We start from the raw sequence: 17,596 nt of genomic DNA, 5'->3' as shown, positions 1-17,596 counted from the left end.
TATCCACAAGGAGTCCACGCCTCAGCGTCAAAATGTTTACATCCAGCTATGGCAAGGTACAGCTTTGACCTTTCTCCTCCCCTGTTATGAGTAAAATATGATGCAAACAGCAATGAATAGTCAGTTTCGAGCTGTGCGCCATGCCAGTCTGTAGGCGCAAATATGCTCGCAAACAGAGAACACCACTGAGTCCGGATTCAGCACGAAATGCCAGAGGAGAGGGAGTAAATCTGACACTTATCGAGCAAATCCGGTGTGGTCTAGTGGCTAGGATACCTGGCTTTCACCCAGGAGGCCAGGGTTCGATTCCCGGTACCGGAAGCGAAGTTTTTGCGCACACGACCCTCCATGTTTTGGCCCTCCAACCCTCGTTTGTCGCCCTCCTTCCGGAGCTTCAACCGAGCGTAATCGGGGAAAAAAGGCACGAGATGCAATTACTGTCAGCACCTGGATAAAGGGAGAAGAGGCACTGGTCCGCTGTTGGGCTGCTACCAGCGTCAGTGGCAAGTCGGTGAAGTCGCCAGTTGCGCCAGAAGCCAGCAATTACGCGTTCCAGTTATTCACATTGCCTGCAGCTGCTCCATCCCCCAACAAGTGTGAGCCCGGATAGCTCAGTCGGTAGAGCATTAGGCTTTTAACCTAAGGGTCCAGGGTTCGAGTCCCTGTCCGGGCGAAGATTTTAACGCTTCCGTAATGGCTCGTCTCGTAGCGCTGGTAGCCCTGCCGTAATCAGTGCACGGAGTTCGTTTCCTGTCAACATACTGCGCAGAACGGTTTGAGTTTTCACGATTCGAGGGAACTTTTTGGCTGCGAGCAGTCGTGGCCGAGTGGTTAAGGCGTCTGACTAGAAATCAGATTCCCTCTGGGAGCGTAGGTTCGAGTCCTACCGACTGCGTCTCTTTTTTTTATTTTTTTGTTTAAGAAGAAGGAGCAGAAAATTTCGCAGTTTGCCTGTCGTTTTGGTACTTCGCTACACCTCACCTCTCACAGCCGTTTATATCGCCTGTCCTCTTGATAAGGGCGAATTCCAAGCGTCAGCTTTCGCGTCAGCCGAGCAAAGTCGGGACAAGTCGGGACATACTACAGGATGGCCTGCGTGGAGCAACGACGGAAAGAAAACGTTAATTTAACAGCACGTGGCTCACATACTCATACGTAAAAATTTGCGCCCGTTGCGGTGGCCGGGAATCGAACCCGGATCAACTGCTTGGAAGGCAACTATGCTCACCATTACACCACCACCGCACAGCCGCTGCCCGTGACGCCGCGCTGTGTCGGCTTCCCGCCCGCCGGCAGCGGCCCACGGTGATAGTAGCTGTAGGCGCTTTACGAGGTAGGAGGGTGCATCCACACGCGTTCGGGCAGCGCCTCCACGCACGCTGCGTCTTTGGGCAAGACTCGTCGCCGCGGCCGCAAGGTTACTCACACGATAGTGATGAGCGGTCGCTTTAAGGCAGTGTAGTGGGGGACTCCGCGTGTGTAGCACTTTTTTCGGTTGTATCCGGCGTCGTTGGGTGGCAATCCCACTTTCCCTGCAGACAGCTACTCTGGAATATGCTCGGGAAGCACGGTCGACCGCCCCCAACAAATGCAACTAAAAAAATGAGAACAACAACAAAAAAAGCGGCAGGTTGTTCGCCTACCACGCGGGCGGCCCGGGTTCGATTCCCGGCCGATGCATCGTTTTGCTGTTCTCGCTATAATGCTGCCGCGCCGATTGCTCGTTTGAGCTGCGTCAGCCTCAGAAATGTATAGCAGGATTCGCTGTGAGAAGAACCAAACACGCAGCACGCAAGAGACCGTACTTGGACGGACGCGTGCTATTTCTGAACTCTAGCGTCAGCCTGGCCCTACAGGCCGCTGTGTTCAGGTGCCGCAAGGGCGATGTACTGTAACCTCAGGCAGTGCTGCTTTCCGTTGGAAAAGCCGCGGCAGCAGTTTAATCTAGCAATTCGGGAAAGCACGTGTAGCAACACAACAGATTCTTGAGAAAGCGCAAACTGTCTATCTCTAATATGCGAGGCTTACCAAGTTTCCTGGGACGTTGGTTGCAGACGTGCCTCGGTAGCGCAGTGGGCAGCGCGTAAGTCTCATAATCTTAAGGTCGTGAGTTCGATCCTCACCCGGGGCATATAATTTGCTGTACATCATGGCTGAATTAACGGCGTTGCTGTTGCTAGGGAACGAACTGAATTGTCGTTTGTTATCCACAAGGAGTCCACGCCTCAGCGTCAAAATGTTTACATCCAGCTATGGCAAGGTACAGCTTTGACCTTTCTCCTCCCCTGTTATGAGTAAAATATGATGCAAACAGCAATGAATAGTCAGTTTCGAGCTGTGCGCCATGCCAGTCTGTAGGCGCAAATATGCTCGCAAACAGAGAACACCACTGAGTCCGGATTCAGCACGAAATGCCAGAGGAGAGGGAGTAAATCTGACACTTATCGAGCAAATCCGGTGTGGTCTAGTGGCTAGGATACCTGGCTTTCACCCAGGAGGCCAGGGTTCGATTCCCGGTACCGGAAGCGAAGTTTTTGCGCACACGACCCTCCATGTTTTGGCCCTCCAACCCTCGTTTGTCGCCCTCCTTCCGGAGCTTCAACCGAGCGTAATCGGGGAAAAAAGGCACGAGATGCAATTACTGTCAGCACCGGGATAAAGGGAGAAGAGGCACTGGTCCGCTGTTGGGCTGCTACCAGCGTCAGTGGCAAGTCGGTGAAGTCGCCAGTTGCGCCAGAAGCCAGCAATTACGCGTTCCAGTTATTCACATTGCCTGCAGCTGCTCCATCCCCCAACAAGTGTGAGCCCGGATAGCTCAGTCGGTAGAGCATTAGGCTTTTAACCTAAGGGTCCAGGGTTCGAGTCCCTGTCCGGGCGAAGATTTTAACGCTTCCGTAATGGCTCGTCTCGTAGCGCTGGTAGCCCTGCCGTAATCAGTGCACGGAGTTCGTTTCCTGTCAACATACTGCGCAGAACGGTTTGAGTTTTCACGATTCGAGGGAACTTTTTGGCTGCGAGCAGTCGTGGCCGAGTGGTTAAGGCGTCTGACTAGAAATCAGATTCCCTCTGGGAGCGTAGGTTCGAGTCCTACCGACTGCGTCTCTTTTTTTTATTTTTTTGTTTAAGAAGAAGGAGCAGAAAATTTCGCAGTTTGCCTGTCGTTTTGGTACTTCGCTACACCTCACCTCTCACAGCCGTTTATATCGCCTGTCCTCTTGATAAGGGCGAATTCCAAGCGTCAGCTTTCGCGTCAGCCGAGCAAAGTCGGGACAAGTCGGGACATACTACAGGATGGCCTGCGTGGAGCAACGACGGAAAGAAAACGTTAATTTAACAGCACGTGGCTCACATACTCATACGTAAAAATTTGCGCCCGTTGCGGTGGCCGGGAATCGAACCCGGATCAACTGCTTGGAAGGCAACTATGCTCACCATTACACCACCACCGCACAGCCGCTGCCCGTGACGCCGCGCTGTGTCGGCTTCCCGCCCGCCGGCAGCGGCCCACGGTGATAGTAGCTGTAGGCGCTTTACGAGGTAGGAGGGTGCATCCACACGCGTTCGGGCAGCGCCTCCACGCACGCTGCGTCTTTGGGCAAGACTCGTCGCCGCGGCCGCAAGGTTACTCACACGATAGTGATGAGCGGTCGCTTTAAGGCAGTGTAGTGGGGGACTCCGCGTGTGTAGCACTTTTTTCGGTTGTATCCGGCGTCGTTGGGTGGCAATCCCACTTTCCCTGCAGACAGCTACTCTGGAATATGCTCGGGAAGCACGGTCGACCGCCCCCAACAAATGCAACTAAAAAAATGAGAACAACAACAAAAAAAGCGGCAGGTTGTTCGCCTACCACGCGGGCGGCCCGGGTTCGATTCCCGGCCGATGCATCGTTTTGCTGTTCTCGCTATAATGCTGCCGCGCCGATTGCTCGTTTGAGCTGCGTCAGCCTCAGAAATGTATAGCAGGATTCGCTGTGAGAAGAACCAAACACGCAGCACGCAAGAGACCGTACTTGGACGGACGCGTGCTATTTCTGAACTCTAGCGTCAGCCTGGCCCTACAGGCCGCTGTGTTCAGGTGCCGCAAGGGCGATGTACTGTAACCTCAGGCAGTGCTGCTTTCCGTTGGAAAAGCCGCGGCAGCAGTTTAATCTAGCAATTCGGGAAAGCACGTGTAGCAACACAACAGATTCTTGAGAAAGCGCAAACTGTCTATCTCTAATATGCGAGGCTTACCAAGTTTCCTGGGACGTTGGTTGCAGACGTGCCTCGGTAGCGCAGTGGGCAGCGCGTAAGTCTCATAATCTTAAGGTCGTGAGTTCGATCCTCACCCGGGGCATATAATTTGCTGTACATCATGGCTGAATTAACGGCGTTGCTGTTGCTAGGGAACGAACTGAATTGTCGTTTGTTATCCACAAGGAGTCCACGCCTCAGCGTCAAAATGTTTACATCCAGCTATGGCAAGGTACAGCTTTGACCTTTCTCCTCCCCTGTTATGAGTAAAATATGATGCAAACAGCAATGAATAGTCAGTTTCGAGCTGTGCGCCATGCCAGTCTGTAGGCGCAAATATGCTCGCAAACAGAGAACACCACTGAGTCCGGATTCAGCACGAAATGCCAGAGGAGAGGGAGTAAATCTGACACTTATCGAGCAAATCCGGTGTGGTCTAGTGGCTAGGATACCTGGCTTTCACCCAGGAGGCCAGGGTTCGATTCCCGGTACCGGAAGCGAAGTTTTTGCGCACACGACCCTCCATGTTTTGGCCCTCCAACCCTCGTTTGTCGCCCTCCTTCCGGAGCTTCAACCGAGCGTAATCGGGGAAAAAAGGCACGAGATGCAATTACTGTCAGCACCGGGATAAAGGGAGAAGAGGCACTGGTCCGCTGTTGGGCTGCTACCAGCGTCAGTGGCAAGTCGGTGAAGTCGCCAGTTGCGCCAGAAGCCAGCAATTACGCGTTCCAGTTATTCACATTGCCTGCAGCTGCTCCATCCCCCAACAAGTGTGAGCCCGGATAGCTCAGTCGGTAGAGCATTAGGCTTTTAACCTAAGGGTCCAGGGTTCGAGTCCCTGTCCGGGCGAAGATTTTAACGCTTCCGTAATGGCTCGTCTCGTAGCGCTGGTAGCCCTGCCGTAATCAGTGCACGGAGTTCGTTTCCTGTCAACATACTGCGCAGAACGGTTTGAGTTTTCACGATTCGAGGGAACTTTTTGGCTGCGAGCAGTCGTGGCCGAGTGGTTAAGGCGTCTGACTAGAAATCAGATTCCCTCTGGGAGCGTAGGTTCGAGTCCTACCGACTGCGTCTCTTTTTTTTATTTTTTTGTTTAAGAAGAAGGAGCAGAAAATTTCGCAGTTTGCCTGTCGTTTTGGTACTTCGCTACACCTCACCTCTCACAGCCGTTTATATCGCCTGTCCTCTTGATAAGGGCGAATTCCAAGCGTCAGCTTTCGCGTCAGCCGAGCAAAGTCGGGACAAGTCGGGACATACTACAGGATGGCCTGCGTGGAGCAACGACGGAAAGAAAACGTTAATTTAACAGCACGTGGCTCACATACTCATACGTAAAAATTTGCGCCCGTTGCGGTGGCCGGGAATCGAACCCGGATCAACTGCTTGGAAGGCAACTATGCTCACCATTACACCACCACCGCACAGCCGCTGCCCGTGACGCCGCGCTGTGTCGGCTTCCCGCCCGCCGGCAGCGGCCCACGGTGATAGTAGCTGTAGGCGCTTTACGAGGTAGGAGGGTGCATCCACACGCGTTCGGGCAGCGCCTCCACGCACGCTGCGTCTTTGGGCAAGACTCGTCGCCGCGGCCGCAAGGTTACTCACACGATAGTGATGAGCGGTCGCTTTAAGGCAGTGTAGTGGGGGACTCCGCGTGTGTAGCACTTTTTTCGGTTGTATCCGGCGTCGTTGGGTGGCAATCCCACTTTCCCTGCAGACAGCTACTCTGGAATATGCTCGGGAAGCACGGTCGACCGCCCCCAACAAATGCAACTAAAAAAATGAGAACAACAGCAAAAAAAGCGGCAGGTTGTTCGCCTACCACGCGGGCGGCCCGGGTTCGATTCCCGGCCGATGCATCGTTTTGCTGTTCTCGCTATAATGCTGCCGCGCCGATTGCTCGTTTGAGCTGCGTCAGCCTCAGAAATGTATAGCAGGATTCGCTGTGAGAAGAACCAAACACGCAGCACGCAAGAGACCGTACTTGGACGGACGCGTGCTATTTCTGAACTCTAGCGTCAGCCTGGCCCTACAGGCCGCTGTGTTCAGGTGCCGCAAGGGCGATGTACTGTAACCTCAGGCAGTGCTGCTTTCCGTTGGAAAAGCCGCGGCAGCAGTTTAATCTAGCAATTCGGGAAAGCACGTGTAGCAACACAACAGATTCTTGAGAAAGCGCAAACTGTCTATCTCTAATATGCGAGGCTTACCAAGTTTCCTGGGACGTTGGTTGCAGACGTGCCTCGGTAGCGCAGTGGGCAGCGCGTAAGTCTCATAATCTTAAGGTCGTGAGTTCGATCCTCACCCGGGGCATATAATTTGCTGTACATCATGGCTGAATTAACGGCGTTGCTGTTGCTAGGGAACGAACTGAATTGTCGTTTGTTATCCACAAGGAGTCCACGCCTCAGCGTCAAAATGTTTACATCCAGCTATGGCAAGGTACAGCTTTGACCTTTCTCCTCCCCTGTTATGAGTAAAATATGATGCAAACAGCAATGAATAGTCAGTTTCGAGCTGTGCGCCATGCCAGTCTGTAGGCGCAAATATGCTCGCAAACAGAGAACACCACTGAGTCCGGATTCAGCACGAAATGCCAGAGGAGAGGGAGTAAATCTGACACTTATCGAGCAAATCCGGTGTGGTCTAGTGGCTAGGATACCTGGCTTTCACCCAGGAGGCCAGGGTTCGATTCCCGGTACCGGAAGCGAAGTTTTTGCGCACACGACCCTCCATGTTTTGGCCCTCCAACCCTCGTTTGTCGCCCTCCTTCCGGAGCTTCAACCGAGCGTAATCGGGGAAAAAAGGCACGAGATGCAATTACTGTCAGCACCGGGATAAAGGGAGAAGAGGCACTGGTCCGCTGTTGGGCTGCTACCAGCGTCAGTGGCAAGTCGGTGAAGTCGCCAGTTGCGCCAGAAGCCAGCAATTACGCGTTCCAGTTATTCACATTGCCTGCAGCTGCTCCATCCCCCAACAAGTGTGAGCCCGGATAGCTCAGTCGGTAGAGCATTAGGCTTTTAACCTAAGGGTCCAGGGTTCGAGTCCCTGTCCGGGCGAAGATTTTAACGCTTCCGTAATGGCTCGTCTCGTAGCGCTGGTAGCCCTGCCGTAATCAGTGCACGGAGTTCGTTTCCTGTCAACATACTGCGCAGAACGGTTTGAGTTTTCACGATTCGAGGGAACTTTTTGGCTGCGAGCAGTCGTGGCCGAGTGGTTAAGGCGTCTGACTAGAAATCAGATTCCCTCTGGGAGCGTAGGTTCGAGTCCTACCGACTGCGTCTCTTTTTTTTATTTTTTTGTTTAAGAAGAAGGAGCAGAAAATTTCGCAGTTTGCCTGTCGTTTTGGTACTTCGCTACACCTCACCTCTCACAGCCGTTTATATCGCCTGTCCTCTTGATAAGGGCGAATTCCAAGCGTCAGCTTTCGCGACAGCCGAGCAAAGTCGGGACAAGTCGGGACATACTACAGGATGGCCTGCGTGGAGCAACGACGGAAAGAAAACGTTAATTTAACAGCACGTGGCTCACATACTCATACGTAAAAATTTGCGCCCGTTGCGGTGGCCGGGAATCGAACCCGGATCAACTGCTTGGAAGGCAACTATGCTCACCATTACACCACCACCGCACAGCCGCTGCCCGTGACGCCGCGCTGTGTCGGCTTCCCGCCCGCCGGCAGCGGCCCACGGTGATAGTAGCTGTAGGCGCTTTACGAGGTAGGAGGGTGCATCCACACGCGTTCGGGCAGCGCCTCCACGCACGCTGCGTCTTTGGGCAAGACTCGTCGCCGCGGCCGCAAGGTTACTCACACGATAGTGATGAGCGGTCGCTTTAAGGCAGTGTAGTGGGGGACTCCGCGTGTGTAGCACTTTTTTCGGTTGTATCCGGCGTCGTTGGGTGGCAATCCCACTTTCCCTGCAGACAGCTACTCTGGAATATGCTCGGGAAGCACGGTCGACCGCCCCCAACAAATGCAACTAAAAAAATGAGAACAACAACAAAAAAAGCGGCAGGTTGTTCGCCTACCACGCGGGCGGCCCGGGTTCGATTCCCGGCCGATGCATCGTTTTGCTGTTCTCGCTATAATGCTGCCGCGCCGATTGCTCGTTTGAGCTGCGTCAGCCTCAGAAATGTATAGCAGGATTCGCTGTGAGAAGAACCAAACACGCAGCACGCAAGAGACCGTACTTGGACGGACGCGTGCTATTTCTGAACTCTAGCGTCAGCCTGGCCCTACAGGCCGCTGTGTTCAGGGGCCGCAAGGGCGATGTACTGTAACCTCAGGCAGTGCTGCTTTCCGTTGGAAAAGCCGCGGCAGCAGTTTAATCTAGCAATTCGGGAAAGCACGTGTAGCAACACAACAGATTCTTGAGAAAGCGCAAACTGTCTATCTCTAATATGCGAGGCTTACCAAGTTTCCTGGGACGTTGGTTGCAGACGTGCCTCGGTAGCGCAGTGGGCAGCGCGTAAGTCTCATAATCTTAAGGTCGTGAGTTCGATCCTCACCCGGGGCATATAATTTGCTGTACATCATGGCTGAATTAACGGCGTTGCTGTTGCTAGGGAACGAACTGAATTGTCGTTTGTTATCCACAAGGAGTCCACGCCTCAGCGTCAAAATGTTTACATCCAGCTATGGCAAGGTACAGCTTTGACCTTTCTCCTCCCCTGTTATGAGTAAAATATGATGCAAACAGCAATGAATAGTCAGTTTCGAGCTGTGCGCCATGCCAGTCTGTAGGCGCAAATATGCTCGCAAACAGAGAACACCACTGAGTCCGGATTCAGCACGAAATGCCAGAGGAGAGGGAGTAAATCTGACACTTATCGAGCAAACCCGTTGTGGTCTAGTGGCTAGGATACCTGGCTTTCACCCAGGAGGCCAGGGTTCAATTCCCGGTACCGGAAGCGAAGTTTTTGCGCACACGACCCTCCATGTTTTGGCCCTCCAACCCTCGTTTGTCGCCCTCCTTCCGGAGCTTCAACCGAGCGTAATCGGGGAAAAAAGGCACGAGATGCAATTACTGTCAGCACCGGGATAAAGGGAGAAGAGGCACTGGTCCGCTGTTGGGCTGCTACCAGCGTCAGTGGCAAGTCGGTGAAGTCGCCAGTTGCGCCAGAAGCCAGCAATTACGCGTTCCAGTTATTCACATTGCCTGCAGCTGCTCCATCCCCCAACAAGTGTGAGCCCGGATAGCTCAGTCGGTAGAGCATTAGGCTTTTAACCTAAGGGTCCAGGGTTCGAGTCCCTGTCCGGGCGAAGATTTTAACGCTTCCGTAATGGCTCGTCTCGTAGCGCTGGTAGCCCTGCCGTAATCAGTGCACGGAGTTCGTTTCCTGTCAACATACTGCGCAGAACGGTTTGAGTTTTCACGATTCGAGGGAACTTTTTGGCTGCGAGCAGTCGTGGCCGAGTGGTTAAGGCGTCTGACTAGAAATCAGATTCCCTCTGGGAGCGTAAGTTCGAGTCCTACCGACTGCGTCTCTTTTTTTTATTTTTTTGTTTAAGAAGAAGGAGCAGAAAATTTCGCAGTTTGCCTGTCGTTTTGGTACTTCGATACACCTCACCTCTCACAGCCGTTTATATCGCCTGTCCTCTTGATAAGGGCGAATTCCAAGCGTCAGCTTTCGCGTCAGCCGAGCAAAGTCGGGACAAGTCGGGACATACTACAGGATGGCCTGCGTGGAGCAACGACGGAAAGAAAACGTTAATTTAACAGCACGTGGCTCACATACTCATACGTAAAAATTTGCGCCCGTTGCGGTGGCCGGGAATCGAACCCGGATCAACTGCTTGGAAGGCAACTATGCTCACCATTACACCACCACCGCACAGCCGCTGCCCGTGACGCCGCGCTGTGTCGGCTTCCCGCCCGCCGGCAGCGGCCCACGGTGATAGTAGCTGTAGGCGCTTTACGAGGTAGGAGGGTGCATCCACACGCGTTCGGGCAGCGCCTCCACGCACGCTGCGTCTTTGGGCAAGACTCGTCGCCGCGGCCGCAAGGTTACTCACACGATAGTGATGAGCGGTCGCTTTAAGGCAGTGTAGTGGGGGACTCCGCGTGTGTAGCACTTTTTTCGGTTGTATCCGGCGTCGTTGGGTGGCAATCCCACTTTCCCTGCAGACAGCTACTCTGGAATATGCTCGGGAAGCACGGTCGACCGCCCCCAACAAATGCAACTAAAAAAATGAGAACAACAACAAAAAAAGCGGCAGGTTGTTCGCCTACCACGCGGGCGGCCCGGGTTCGATTCCCGGCCGATGCATCGTTTTGCTGTTCTCGCTATAATGCTGCCGCGCCGATTGCTCGTTTGAGCTGCGTCAGCCTCAGAAATGTATAGCAGGATTCGCTGTGAGAAGAACCAAACACGCAGCACGCAAGAGACCGTACTTGGACGGACGCGTGCTATTTCTGAACTCTAGCGTCAGCCTGGCCCTACAGGCCGCTGTGTTCAGGTGCCGCAAGGGCGATGTACTGTAACCTCAGGCAGTGCTGCTTTCCGTTGGAAAAGCCGCGGCAGCAGTTTAATCTAGCAATTCGGGAAAGCACGTGTAGCAACACAACAGATTCTTGAGAAAGCGCAAACTGTCTATCTCTAATATGCGAGGCTTACCAAGTTTCCTGGGACGTTGGTTGCAGACGTGCCTCGGTAGCGCAGTGGGCAGCGCGTAAGTCTCATAATCTTAAGGTCGTGAGTTCGATCCTCACCCGGGGCATATAATTTGCTGTACATCATGGCTGAATTAACGGCGTTGCTGTTGCTAGGGAACGAACTGAATTGTCGTTTGTTATCCACAAGGAGTCCACGCCTCAGCGTCAAAATGTTTACATCCAGCTATGGCAAGGTGCAGCTTTGACCTTTCTCCTCCCCTGTTATGAGTAAAATATGATGCAAACAGCAATGAATAGTCAGTTTCGAGCTGTGCGCCATGCCAGTCTGTAGGCGCAAATATGCTCGCAAACAGAGAACACCACTGAGTCCGGATTCAGCACGAAATGCCAGAGGAGAGGGAGTAAATCTGACACTTATCGAGCAAATCCGGTGTGGTCTAGTGGCTAGGATACCTGGCTTTCACCCAGGAGGCCAGGGTTCGATTCCCGGTACCGGAAGCGAAGTTTTTGCGCACACGACCCTCCATGTTTTGGCCCTCCAACCCTCGTTTGTCGCCCTCCTTCCGGAGCTTCAACCGAGCGTAATCGGGGAAAAAAGGCACGAGATGCAATTACTGTCAGCACCGGGATAAAGGGAGAAGAGGCACTGGTCCGCTGTTGGGCTGCTACCAGCGTCAGTGGCAAGTCGGTGAAGTCGCCAGTTGCGCCAGAAGCCAGCAATTACGCGTTCCAGTTATTCACATTGCCTGCAGCTGCTCCATCCCCCAACAAGTGTGAGCCCGGATAGCTCAGTCGGTAGAGCATTAGGCTTTTAACCTAAGGGTCCAGGGTTCGAGTCCCTGTCCGGGCGAAGATTTTAACGCTTCCGTAATGGCTCGTCTCGTAGCGCTGGTAGCCCTGCCGTAATCAGTGCACGGAGTTCGTTTCCTGTCAACATACTGCGCAGAACGGTTTGAGTTTTCACGATTCGAGGGAACTTTTTGGCTGCGAGCAGTCGTGGCCGAGTGGTTAAGGCGTCTGACTAGAAATCAGATTCCCTCTGGGAGCGTAGGTTCGAGTCCTACCGACTGCGTCTCTTTTTTTTATTTTTTTGTTTAAGAAGAAGGAGCAGAAAATTTCGCAGTTTGCCTGTCGTTTTGGTACTTCGCTACACCTCACCTCTCACAGCCGTTTATATCGCCTGTCCTCTTGATAAGGGCGAATTCCAAGCGTCAGCTTTCGCGTCAGCCGAGCAAAGTCGGGACAAGTCGGGACATACTACAGGATGGCCTGCGTGGAGCAACGACGGAAAGAAAACGTTAATTTAACAGCACGTGGCTCACATACTCATACGTAAAAATTTGCGCCCGTTGCGGTGGCCGGGAATCGAACCCGGATCAACTGCTTGGAAGGCAACTATGCTCACCATTACACCACCACCGCACAGCCGCTGCCCGTGACGCCGCGCTGTGTCGGCTTCCCGCCCGCCGGCAGCGGCCCACGGTGATAGTAGCTGTAGGCGCTTTACGAGGTAGGAGGGTGCATCCACACGCGTTCGGGCAGCGCCTCCACGCACGCTGCGTCTTTGGGCAAGACTCGTCGCCGCGGCCGCAAGGTTACTCACACGATAGTGATGAGCGGTCGCTTTAAGGCAGTGTAGTGGGGGACTCCGCGTGTGTAGCACTTTTTTCGGTTGTATCCGGCGTCGTTGGGTGGCAATCCCACTTTCCCTGCAGACAGCTACTCTGGAATATGCTCGGGAAGCACGGTCGACCGCCCCCAACAAATGCAACTAAAAAAATGAGAACAACAACAAAAAAAGCGGCAGGTTGTTCGCCTACCACGCGGGCGGCCCGGGTTCGATTCCCGGCCGATGCATCGTTTTGCTGTTCTCGCTATAATGCTGCCGCGCCGATTGCTCGTTTGAGCTGCGTCAGCCTCAGAAATGTATAGCAGGATTCGCTGTGAGAAGAACCAAACACGCAGCACGCAAGAGACCGTACTTGGACGGACGCGTGCTATTTCTGAACTCTAGCGTCAGCCTGGCCCTACAGGCCGCTGTGTTCAGGTGCCGCAAGGGCGATGTACTGTAACCTCAGGCAGTGCTGCTTTCCGTTGGAAAAGCCGCGGCAGCAGTTTAATCTAGCAATTCGGGAAAGCACGTGTAGCAACACAACAGATTCTTGAGAAAGCGCAAACTGTCTATCTCTAATATGCGAGGCTTACCAAGTTTCCTGGGACGTTGGTTGCAGACGTGCCTCGGTAGCGCAGTGGGCAGCGCGTAAGTCTCATAATCTTAAGGTCGTGAGTTCGATCCTCACCCGGGGCATATAATTTGCTGTACATCATGGCTGAATTAACGGCGTTGCTGTTGCTAGGGAACGAACTGAATTGTCGTTTGTTATCCACAAGGAGTCCACGCCTCAGCGTCAAAATGTTTACATCCAGCTATGGCAAGGTGCAGCTTTGACCTTTCTCCTCCCCTGTTATGAGTAAAATATGATGCAAACAGCAATGAATAGTCAGTTTCGAGCTGTGCGCCATGCCAGTCTGTAGGCGCAAATATGCTCGCAAACAGAGAACACCACTGAGTCCGGATTCAGCACGAAATGCCAGAGGAGAGGGAGTAAATCTGACACTTATCGAGCAAATCCGGTGTGGTCTAGTGGCTAGGATACCTGGCTTTCACCCAGGAGGCCAGGGTTCGATTCCCGGTACCGGAAGCGAAGTTTTTGCGCACACGACCCTCCATGTTTTGGCCCTCCAACCCTCGTTTGTCGCCCTCCTTCCGGAGCTTCAACCGAGCGTAATCGGGGAAAAAAGGCACGAGATGCAATTACTGTCAGCACCGGGATAAAGGGAGAAGAGGCACTGGTCCGCTGTTGGGCTGCTACCAGCGTCAGTGGCAAGTCGGTGAAGTCGCCAGTTGCGCCAGAAGCCAGCAATTACGCGTTCCAGTTATTCACATTGCCTGCAGCTGCTCCATCCCCCAACAAGTGTGAGCCCGGATAGCTCAGTCGGTAGAGCATTAGGCTTTTAACCTAAGGGTCCAGGGTTCGAGTCCCTGTCCGGGCGAAGATTTTAACGCTTCCGTAATGGCTCGTCTCGTAGCGCTGGTAGCCCTGCCGTAATCAGTGCACGGAGTTCGTTTCCTGTCAACATACTGCGCAGAACGGTTTGAGTTTTCACGATTCGAGGGAACTTTTGGCTGCGAGCAGTCGTGGCCGAGTGGTTAAGGCGTCTGACTAGAAATCAGATTCCCTCTGGGAGCGTAGGTTCGAGTCCTACCGACTGCGTCTCTTTTTTTTATTTTTTTGTTTAAGAAGAAGGAGCAGAAAATTTCGCAGTTTGCCTGTCGTTTTGGTACTTCGCTACACCTCACCTCTCACAGCCGTTTATATCGCCTGTCCTCTTGATAAGGGCGAATTCCAAGCGTCAGCTTTCGCGTCAGCCGAGCAAAGTCGGGACAAGTCGGGACATACTACAGGATGGCCTGCGTGGAGCAACGACGGAAAGAAAACGTTAATTTAACAGCACGTGGCTCACATACTCATACGTAAAAATTTGCGCCCGTTGCGGTGGCCGGGAATCGAACCCGGATCAACTGCTTGGAAGGCAACTATGCTCACCATTACACCACCACCGCACAGCCGCTGCCCGTGACGCCGCGCTGTGTCGGCTTCCCGCCCGCCGGCAGCGGCCCACGGTGATAGTAGCTGTAGGCGCTTTACGAGGTAGGAGGGTGCATCCACACGCGTTCGGGCAGCGCCTCCACGCACGCTGCGTCTTTGGGCAAGACTCGTCGCCGCGGCCGCAAGGTTACTCACACGATAGTGATGAGCGGTCGCTTTAAGGCAGTGTAGTGGGGGACTCCGCGTGTGTAGCACTTTTTTCGGTTGTATCCGGCGTCGTTGGGTGGCAATCCCACTTTCCCTGCAGACAGCTACTCTGGAATATGCTCGGGAAGCACGGTCGACCGCCCCCAACAAATGCAACTAAAAAAATGAGAACAACAACAAAAAAAGCGGCAGGTTGTTCGCCTACCACGCGGGCGGCCCGGGTTCGATTCCCGGCCGATGCATCGTTTTGCTGTTCTCGCTATAATGCTGCCGCGCCGATTGCTCGTTTGAGCTGCGTCAGCCTCAGAAATGTATAGCAGGATTCGCTGTGAGAAGAACCAAACACGCAGCACGCAAGAGACCGTACTTGGACGGACGCGTGCTATTTCTGAACTCTAGCGTCAGCCTGGCCCTACAGGCCGCTGTGTTCAGGTGCCGCAAGGGCGATGTACTGTAACCTCAGGCAGTGCTGCTTTCCGTTGGAAAAGCCGCGGCAGCAGTTTAATCTAGCAATTCGGGAAAGCACGTGTAGCAACACAACAGATTCTTGAGAAAGCGCAAACTGTCTATCTCTAATATGCGAGGCTTACCAAGTTTCCTGGGACGTTGGTTGCAGACGTGCCTCGGTAGCGCAGTGGGCAGCGCGTAAGTCTCATAATCTTAAGGTCGTGAGTTCGATCCTCACCCGGGGCATATAATTTGCTGTACATCATGGCTGAATTAACGGCGTTGCTGTTGCTAGGGAACGAACTGAATTGTCGTTTGTTATCCACAAGGAGTCCACGCCTCAGCGTCAAAATGTTTACATCCAGCTATGGCAAGGTACAGCTTTGACCTTTCTCCTCCCCTGTTATGAGTAAAATATGATGCAAACAGCAATGAATAGTCAGTTTCGAGCTGTGCGCCATGCCAGTCTGTAGGCGCAAATATGCTCGCAAACAGAGAACACCACTGAGTCCGGATTCAGCACGAAATGCCAGAGGAGAGGGAGTAAATCTGACACTTATCGAGCAAATCCGGTGTGGTCTAGTGGCTAGGATACCTGGCTTTCACCCAGGAGGCCAGGGTTCGATTCCCGGTACCGGAAGCGAAGTTTTTGCGCACACGACCCTCCATGTTTTGGCCCTCCAACCCTCGTTTGTCGCCCTCCTTCCGGAGCTTCAACCGAGCGTAATCGGGGAAAAAAGGCACGAGATGCAATTACTGTCAGCACCGGGATAAAGGGAGAAGAGGCACTGGTCCGCTGTTGGGCTGCTACCAGCGTCAGTGGCAAGTCGGTGAAGTCGCCAGTTGCGCCAGAAGCCAGCAATTACGCGTTCCAGTTATTCACATTGCCTGCAGCTGCTCCATCCCCCAACAAGTGTGAGCCCGGATAGCTCAGTCGGTAGAGCATTAGGCTTTTAACCTAAGGGTCCAGGGTTCGAGTCCCTGTCCGGGCGAAGATTTTAACGCTTCCGTAATGGCTCGTCTCGTAGCGCTGGTAGCCCTGCCGTAATCAGTGCACGGAGTTCGTTTCCTGTCAACATACTGCGCAGAACGGTTTGAGTTTTCACGATTCGAGGGAACTTTTTGGCTGCGAGCAGTCGTGGCCGAGTGGTTAAGGCGTCTGACTAGAAATCAGATTCCCTCTGGGAGCGTAGGTTCGAGTCCTACCGACTGCGTCTCTTTTTTTTATTTTTTTGTTTAAGAAGAAGGAGCAGAAAATTTCGCAGTTTGCCTGTCGTTTTGGTACTTCGCTACACCTCACCTCTCACAGCCGTTTATATCGCCTGTCCTCTTGATAAGGGCGAATTCCAAGCGTCAGCTTTCGCGTCAGCCGAGCAAAGTCGGGACAAGTCGGGACATACTACAGGATGGCCTGCGTGGAGCAACGACGGAAAGAAAACGTTAATTTAACAGCACGTGGCTCACATACTCATACGTAAAAATTTGCGCCCGTTGCGGTGGCCGGGAATCGAACCCGGATCAACTGCTTGGAAGGCAACTATGCTCACCATTACACCACCACCGCACAGCCGCTGCCCGTGACGCCGCGCTGTGTCGGCTTCCCGCCCGCCGGCAGCGGCCCACGGTGATAGTAGCTGTAGGCGCTTTACGAGGTAGGAGGGTGCATCCACACGCGTTCGGGCAGCGCCTCCACGCACGCTGCGTCTTTGGGCAAGACTCGTCGCCGCGGCCGCAAGGTTACTCACACGATAGTGATGAGCGGTCGCTTTAAGGCAGTGTAGTGGGGGACTCCGCGTGTGTAGCACTTTTTTCGGTTGTATCCGGCGTCGTTGGGTGGCAATCCCACTTTCCCTGCAGACAGCTACTCTGGAATATGCTCGGGAAGCACGGTCGACCGCCCCCAACAAATGCAACTAAAAAAATGAGAACAACAACAAAAAAAGCGGCAGGTTGTTCGCCTACCACGCGGGCGGCCCGGGTTCGATTCCCGGCCGATGCATCGTTTTGCTGTTCTCGCTATAATGCTGCCGCGCCGATTGCTCGTTTGAGCTGCGTCAGCCTCAGAAATGTATAGCAGGATTCGCTGTGAGAAGAACCAAACACGCAGCACGCAAGAGACCGTACTTGGACGGACGCGTGCTATTTCTGAACTCTAGCGTCAGCCTGGCCCTACAGGCCGCTGTGTTCAGGTGCCGCAAGGGCGATGTACTGTAACCTCAGGCAGTGCTGCTTTCCGTTGGAAAAGCCGCGGCAGCAGTTTAATCTAGCAATTCGGGAAAGCACGTGTAGCAACACAACAGATTCTTGAGAAAGCGCAAACTGTCTATCTCTAATATGCGAGGCTTACCAAGTTTCCTGGGACGTTGGTTGCAGACGTGCCTCGGTAGCGCAGTGGGCAGCGCGTAAGTCTCATAATCTTAAGGTCGTGAGTTCGATCCTCACCCGGGGCATATAATTTGCTGTACATCATGGCTGAATTAACGGCGTT

At 53.6% G+C, this 17,596-nt stretch overlaps 39 non-coding genes across 39 annotated transcripts; 31 read left to right on the top strand and 8 right to left on the bottom strand.

Annotated features, from left to right (window-relative positions):
• Positions 1 to 249: 249 nt before the first annotated feature.
• Positions 250 to 321, top strand: Trnae-uuc (transfer RNA glutamic acid (anticodon UUC)). The gene has a single exon. It is a non-coding gene; the product is annotated as a tRNA-Glu (tRNA).
• Positions 322 to 600: 279 nt separating this feature from the next.
• Trnak-uuu (transfer RNA lysine (anticodon UUU)) lies at positions 601 to 673 on the top strand. The gene has a single exon. It is a non-coding gene; the product is annotated as a tRNA-Lys (tRNA).
• A 140-nt stretch (positions 674 to 813) lies between these two features.
• Trnas-aga (transfer RNA serine (anticodon AGA)) lies at positions 814 to 895 on the top strand. Its single transcript has one exon. It is a non-coding gene; the product is annotated as a tRNA-Ser (tRNA).
• Positions 896 to 1,173: 278 nt separating this feature from the next.
• Trnag-ucc (transfer RNA glycine (anticodon UCC)) lies at positions 1,174 to 1,245 on the bottom strand. The gene has a single exon. It is a non-coding gene; the product is annotated as a tRNA-Gly (tRNA).
• An 813-nt stretch (positions 1,246 to 2,058) lies between these two features.
• Positions 2,059 to 2,131, top strand: Trnam-cau (transfer RNA methionine (anticodon CAU)). Its single transcript has one exon. It is a non-coding gene; the product is annotated as a tRNA-Met (tRNA).
• A 322-nt stretch (positions 2,132 to 2,453) lies between these two features.
• Positions 2,454 to 2,525, top strand: Trnae-uuc (transfer RNA glutamic acid (anticodon UUC)). The gene has a single exon. It is a non-coding gene; the product is annotated as a tRNA-Glu (tRNA).
• A 279-nt stretch (positions 2,526 to 2,804) lies between these two features.
• Trnak-uuu (transfer RNA lysine (anticodon UUU)) lies at positions 2,805 to 2,877 on the top strand. Its single transcript has one exon. It is a non-coding gene; the product is annotated as a tRNA-Lys (tRNA).
• A 140-nt stretch (positions 2,878 to 3,017) lies between these two features.
• Positions 3,018 to 3,099, top strand: Trnas-aga (transfer RNA serine (anticodon AGA)). The gene has a single exon. It is a non-coding gene; the product is annotated as a tRNA-Ser (tRNA).
• A 278-nt stretch (positions 3,100 to 3,377) lies between these two features.
• Positions 3,378 to 3,449, bottom strand: Trnag-ucc (transfer RNA glycine (anticodon UCC)). The gene has a single exon. It is a non-coding gene; the product is annotated as a tRNA-Gly (tRNA).
• An 813-nt stretch (positions 3,450 to 4,262) lies between these two features.
• Positions 4,263 to 4,335, top strand: Trnam-cau (transfer RNA methionine (anticodon CAU)). The gene has a single exon. It is a non-coding gene; the product is annotated as a tRNA-Met (tRNA).
• Positions 4,336 to 4,657: 322 nt separating this feature from the next.
• Trnae-uuc (transfer RNA glutamic acid (anticodon UUC)) lies at positions 4,658 to 4,729 on the top strand. Its single transcript has one exon. It is a non-coding gene; the product is annotated as a tRNA-Glu (tRNA).
• A 279-nt stretch (positions 4,730 to 5,008) lies between these two features.
• On the top strand, positions 5,009 to 5,081 carry Trnak-uuu (transfer RNA lysine (anticodon UUU)). The gene has a single exon. It is a non-coding gene; the product is annotated as a tRNA-Lys (tRNA).
• Positions 5,082 to 5,221: 140 nt separating this feature from the next.
• Positions 5,222 to 5,303, top strand: Trnas-aga (transfer RNA serine (anticodon AGA)). The gene has a single exon. It is a non-coding gene; the product is annotated as a tRNA-Ser (tRNA).
• Positions 5,304 to 5,581: 278 nt separating this feature from the next.
• On the bottom strand, positions 5,582 to 5,653 carry Trnag-ucc (transfer RNA glycine (anticodon UCC)). The gene has a single exon. It is a non-coding gene; the product is annotated as a tRNA-Gly (tRNA).
• An 813-nt stretch (positions 5,654 to 6,466) lies between these two features.
• On the top strand, positions 6,467 to 6,539 carry Trnam-cau (transfer RNA methionine (anticodon CAU)). Its single transcript has one exon. It is a non-coding gene; the product is annotated as a tRNA-Met (tRNA).
• A 322-nt stretch (positions 6,540 to 6,861) lies between these two features.
• Positions 6,862 to 6,933, top strand: Trnae-uuc (transfer RNA glutamic acid (anticodon UUC)). Its single transcript has one exon. It is a non-coding gene; the product is annotated as a tRNA-Glu (tRNA).
• Positions 6,934 to 7,212: 279 nt separating this feature from the next.
• Positions 7,213 to 7,285, top strand: Trnak-uuu (transfer RNA lysine (anticodon UUU)). Its single transcript has one exon. It is a non-coding gene; the product is annotated as a tRNA-Lys (tRNA).
• A 140-nt stretch (positions 7,286 to 7,425) lies between these two features.
• Trnas-aga (transfer RNA serine (anticodon AGA)) lies at positions 7,426 to 7,507 on the top strand. Its single transcript has one exon. It is a non-coding gene; the product is annotated as a tRNA-Ser (tRNA).
• A 278-nt stretch (positions 7,508 to 7,785) lies between these two features.
• Positions 7,786 to 7,857, bottom strand: Trnag-ucc (transfer RNA glycine (anticodon UCC)). The gene has a single exon. It is a non-coding gene; the product is annotated as a tRNA-Gly (tRNA).
• An 813-nt stretch (positions 7,858 to 8,670) lies between these two features.
• Positions 8,671 to 8,743, top strand: Trnam-cau (transfer RNA methionine (anticodon CAU)). Its single transcript has one exon. It is a non-coding gene; the product is annotated as a tRNA-Met (tRNA).
• Positions 8,744 to 9,416: 673 nt separating this feature from the next.
• Positions 9,417 to 9,489, top strand: Trnak-uuu (transfer RNA lysine (anticodon UUU)). The gene has a single exon. It is a non-coding gene; the product is annotated as a tRNA-Lys (tRNA).
• A 140-nt stretch (positions 9,490 to 9,629) lies between these two features.
• Positions 9,630 to 9,711, top strand: Trnas-aga (transfer RNA serine (anticodon AGA)). The gene has a single exon. It is a non-coding gene; the product is annotated as a tRNA-Ser (tRNA).
• A 278-nt stretch (positions 9,712 to 9,989) lies between these two features.
• Trnag-ucc (transfer RNA glycine (anticodon UCC)) lies at positions 9,990 to 10,061 on the bottom strand. The gene has a single exon. It is a non-coding gene; the product is annotated as a tRNA-Gly (tRNA).
• Positions 10,062 to 10,874: 813 nt separating this feature from the next.
• Trnam-cau (transfer RNA methionine (anticodon CAU)) lies at positions 10,875 to 10,947 on the top strand. The gene has a single exon. It is a non-coding gene; the product is annotated as a tRNA-Met (tRNA).
• Positions 10,948 to 11,269: 322 nt separating this feature from the next.
• Trnae-uuc (transfer RNA glutamic acid (anticodon UUC)) lies at positions 11,270 to 11,341 on the top strand. The gene has a single exon. It is a non-coding gene; the product is annotated as a tRNA-Glu (tRNA).
• Positions 11,342 to 11,620: 279 nt separating this feature from the next.
• Positions 11,621 to 11,693, top strand: Trnak-uuu (transfer RNA lysine (anticodon UUU)). The gene has a single exon. It is a non-coding gene; the product is annotated as a tRNA-Lys (tRNA).
• Positions 11,694 to 11,833: 140 nt separating this feature from the next.
• Trnas-aga (transfer RNA serine (anticodon AGA)) lies at positions 11,834 to 11,915 on the top strand. The gene has a single exon. It is a non-coding gene; the product is annotated as a tRNA-Ser (tRNA).
• Positions 11,916 to 12,193: 278 nt separating this feature from the next.
• Positions 12,194 to 12,265, bottom strand: Trnag-ucc (transfer RNA glycine (anticodon UCC)). Its single transcript has one exon. It is a non-coding gene; the product is annotated as a tRNA-Gly (tRNA).
• Positions 12,266 to 13,078: 813 nt separating this feature from the next.
• Positions 13,079 to 13,151, top strand: Trnam-cau (transfer RNA methionine (anticodon CAU)). Its single transcript has one exon. It is a non-coding gene; the product is annotated as a tRNA-Met (tRNA).
• A 322-nt stretch (positions 13,152 to 13,473) lies between these two features.
• On the top strand, positions 13,474 to 13,545 carry Trnae-uuc (transfer RNA glutamic acid (anticodon UUC)). The gene has a single exon. It is a non-coding gene; the product is annotated as a tRNA-Glu (tRNA).
• A 279-nt stretch (positions 13,546 to 13,824) lies between these two features.
• Trnak-uuu (transfer RNA lysine (anticodon UUU)) lies at positions 13,825 to 13,897 on the top strand. The gene has a single exon. It is a non-coding gene; the product is annotated as a tRNA-Lys (tRNA).
• A 139-nt stretch (positions 13,898 to 14,036) lies between these two features.
• On the top strand, positions 14,037 to 14,118 carry Trnas-aga (transfer RNA serine (anticodon AGA)). The gene has a single exon. It is a non-coding gene; the product is annotated as a tRNA-Ser (tRNA).
• A 278-nt stretch (positions 14,119 to 14,396) lies between these two features.
• Trnag-ucc (transfer RNA glycine (anticodon UCC)) lies at positions 14,397 to 14,468 on the bottom strand. The gene has a single exon. It is a non-coding gene; the product is annotated as a tRNA-Gly (tRNA).
• Positions 14,469 to 15,281: 813 nt separating this feature from the next.
• Positions 15,282 to 15,354, top strand: Trnam-cau (transfer RNA methionine (anticodon CAU)). The gene has a single exon. It is a non-coding gene; the product is annotated as a tRNA-Met (tRNA).
• A 322-nt stretch (positions 15,355 to 15,676) lies between these two features.
• Positions 15,677 to 15,748, top strand: Trnae-uuc (transfer RNA glutamic acid (anticodon UUC)). Its single transcript has one exon. It is a non-coding gene; the product is annotated as a tRNA-Glu (tRNA).
• A 279-nt stretch (positions 15,749 to 16,027) lies between these two features.
• Positions 16,028 to 16,100, top strand: Trnak-uuu (transfer RNA lysine (anticodon UUU)). The gene has a single exon. It is a non-coding gene; the product is annotated as a tRNA-Lys (tRNA).
• Positions 16,101 to 16,240: 140 nt separating this feature from the next.
• Trnas-aga (transfer RNA serine (anticodon AGA)) lies at positions 16,241 to 16,322 on the top strand. The gene has a single exon. It is a non-coding gene; the product is annotated as a tRNA-Ser (tRNA).
• Positions 16,323 to 16,600: 278 nt separating this feature from the next.
• On the bottom strand, positions 16,601 to 16,672 carry Trnag-ucc (transfer RNA glycine (anticodon UCC)). The gene has a single exon. It is a non-coding gene; the product is annotated as a tRNA-Gly (tRNA).
• An 813-nt stretch (positions 16,673 to 17,485) lies between these two features.
• Trnam-cau (transfer RNA methionine (anticodon CAU)) lies at positions 17,486 to 17,558 on the top strand. Its single transcript has one exon. It is a non-coding gene; the product is annotated as a tRNA-Met (tRNA).
• The last annotated feature ends 38 nt before the right edge of the window (positions 17,559 to 17,596 follow it).

Source organism: Schistocerca serialis, chromosome 4, assembly GCF_023864345.2.
Source record: "Schistocerca serialis cubense isolate TAMUIC-IGC-003099 chromosome 4, iqSchSeri2.2, whole genome shotgun sequence".
NCBI lineage: Eukaryota > Metazoa > Arthropoda > Insecta > Orthoptera > Acrididae > Schistocerca > Schistocerca serialis.
Note: the sequence above shows the minus strand (reverse complement) of the source record. Positions and strands in the feature narration are given on the sequence as shown.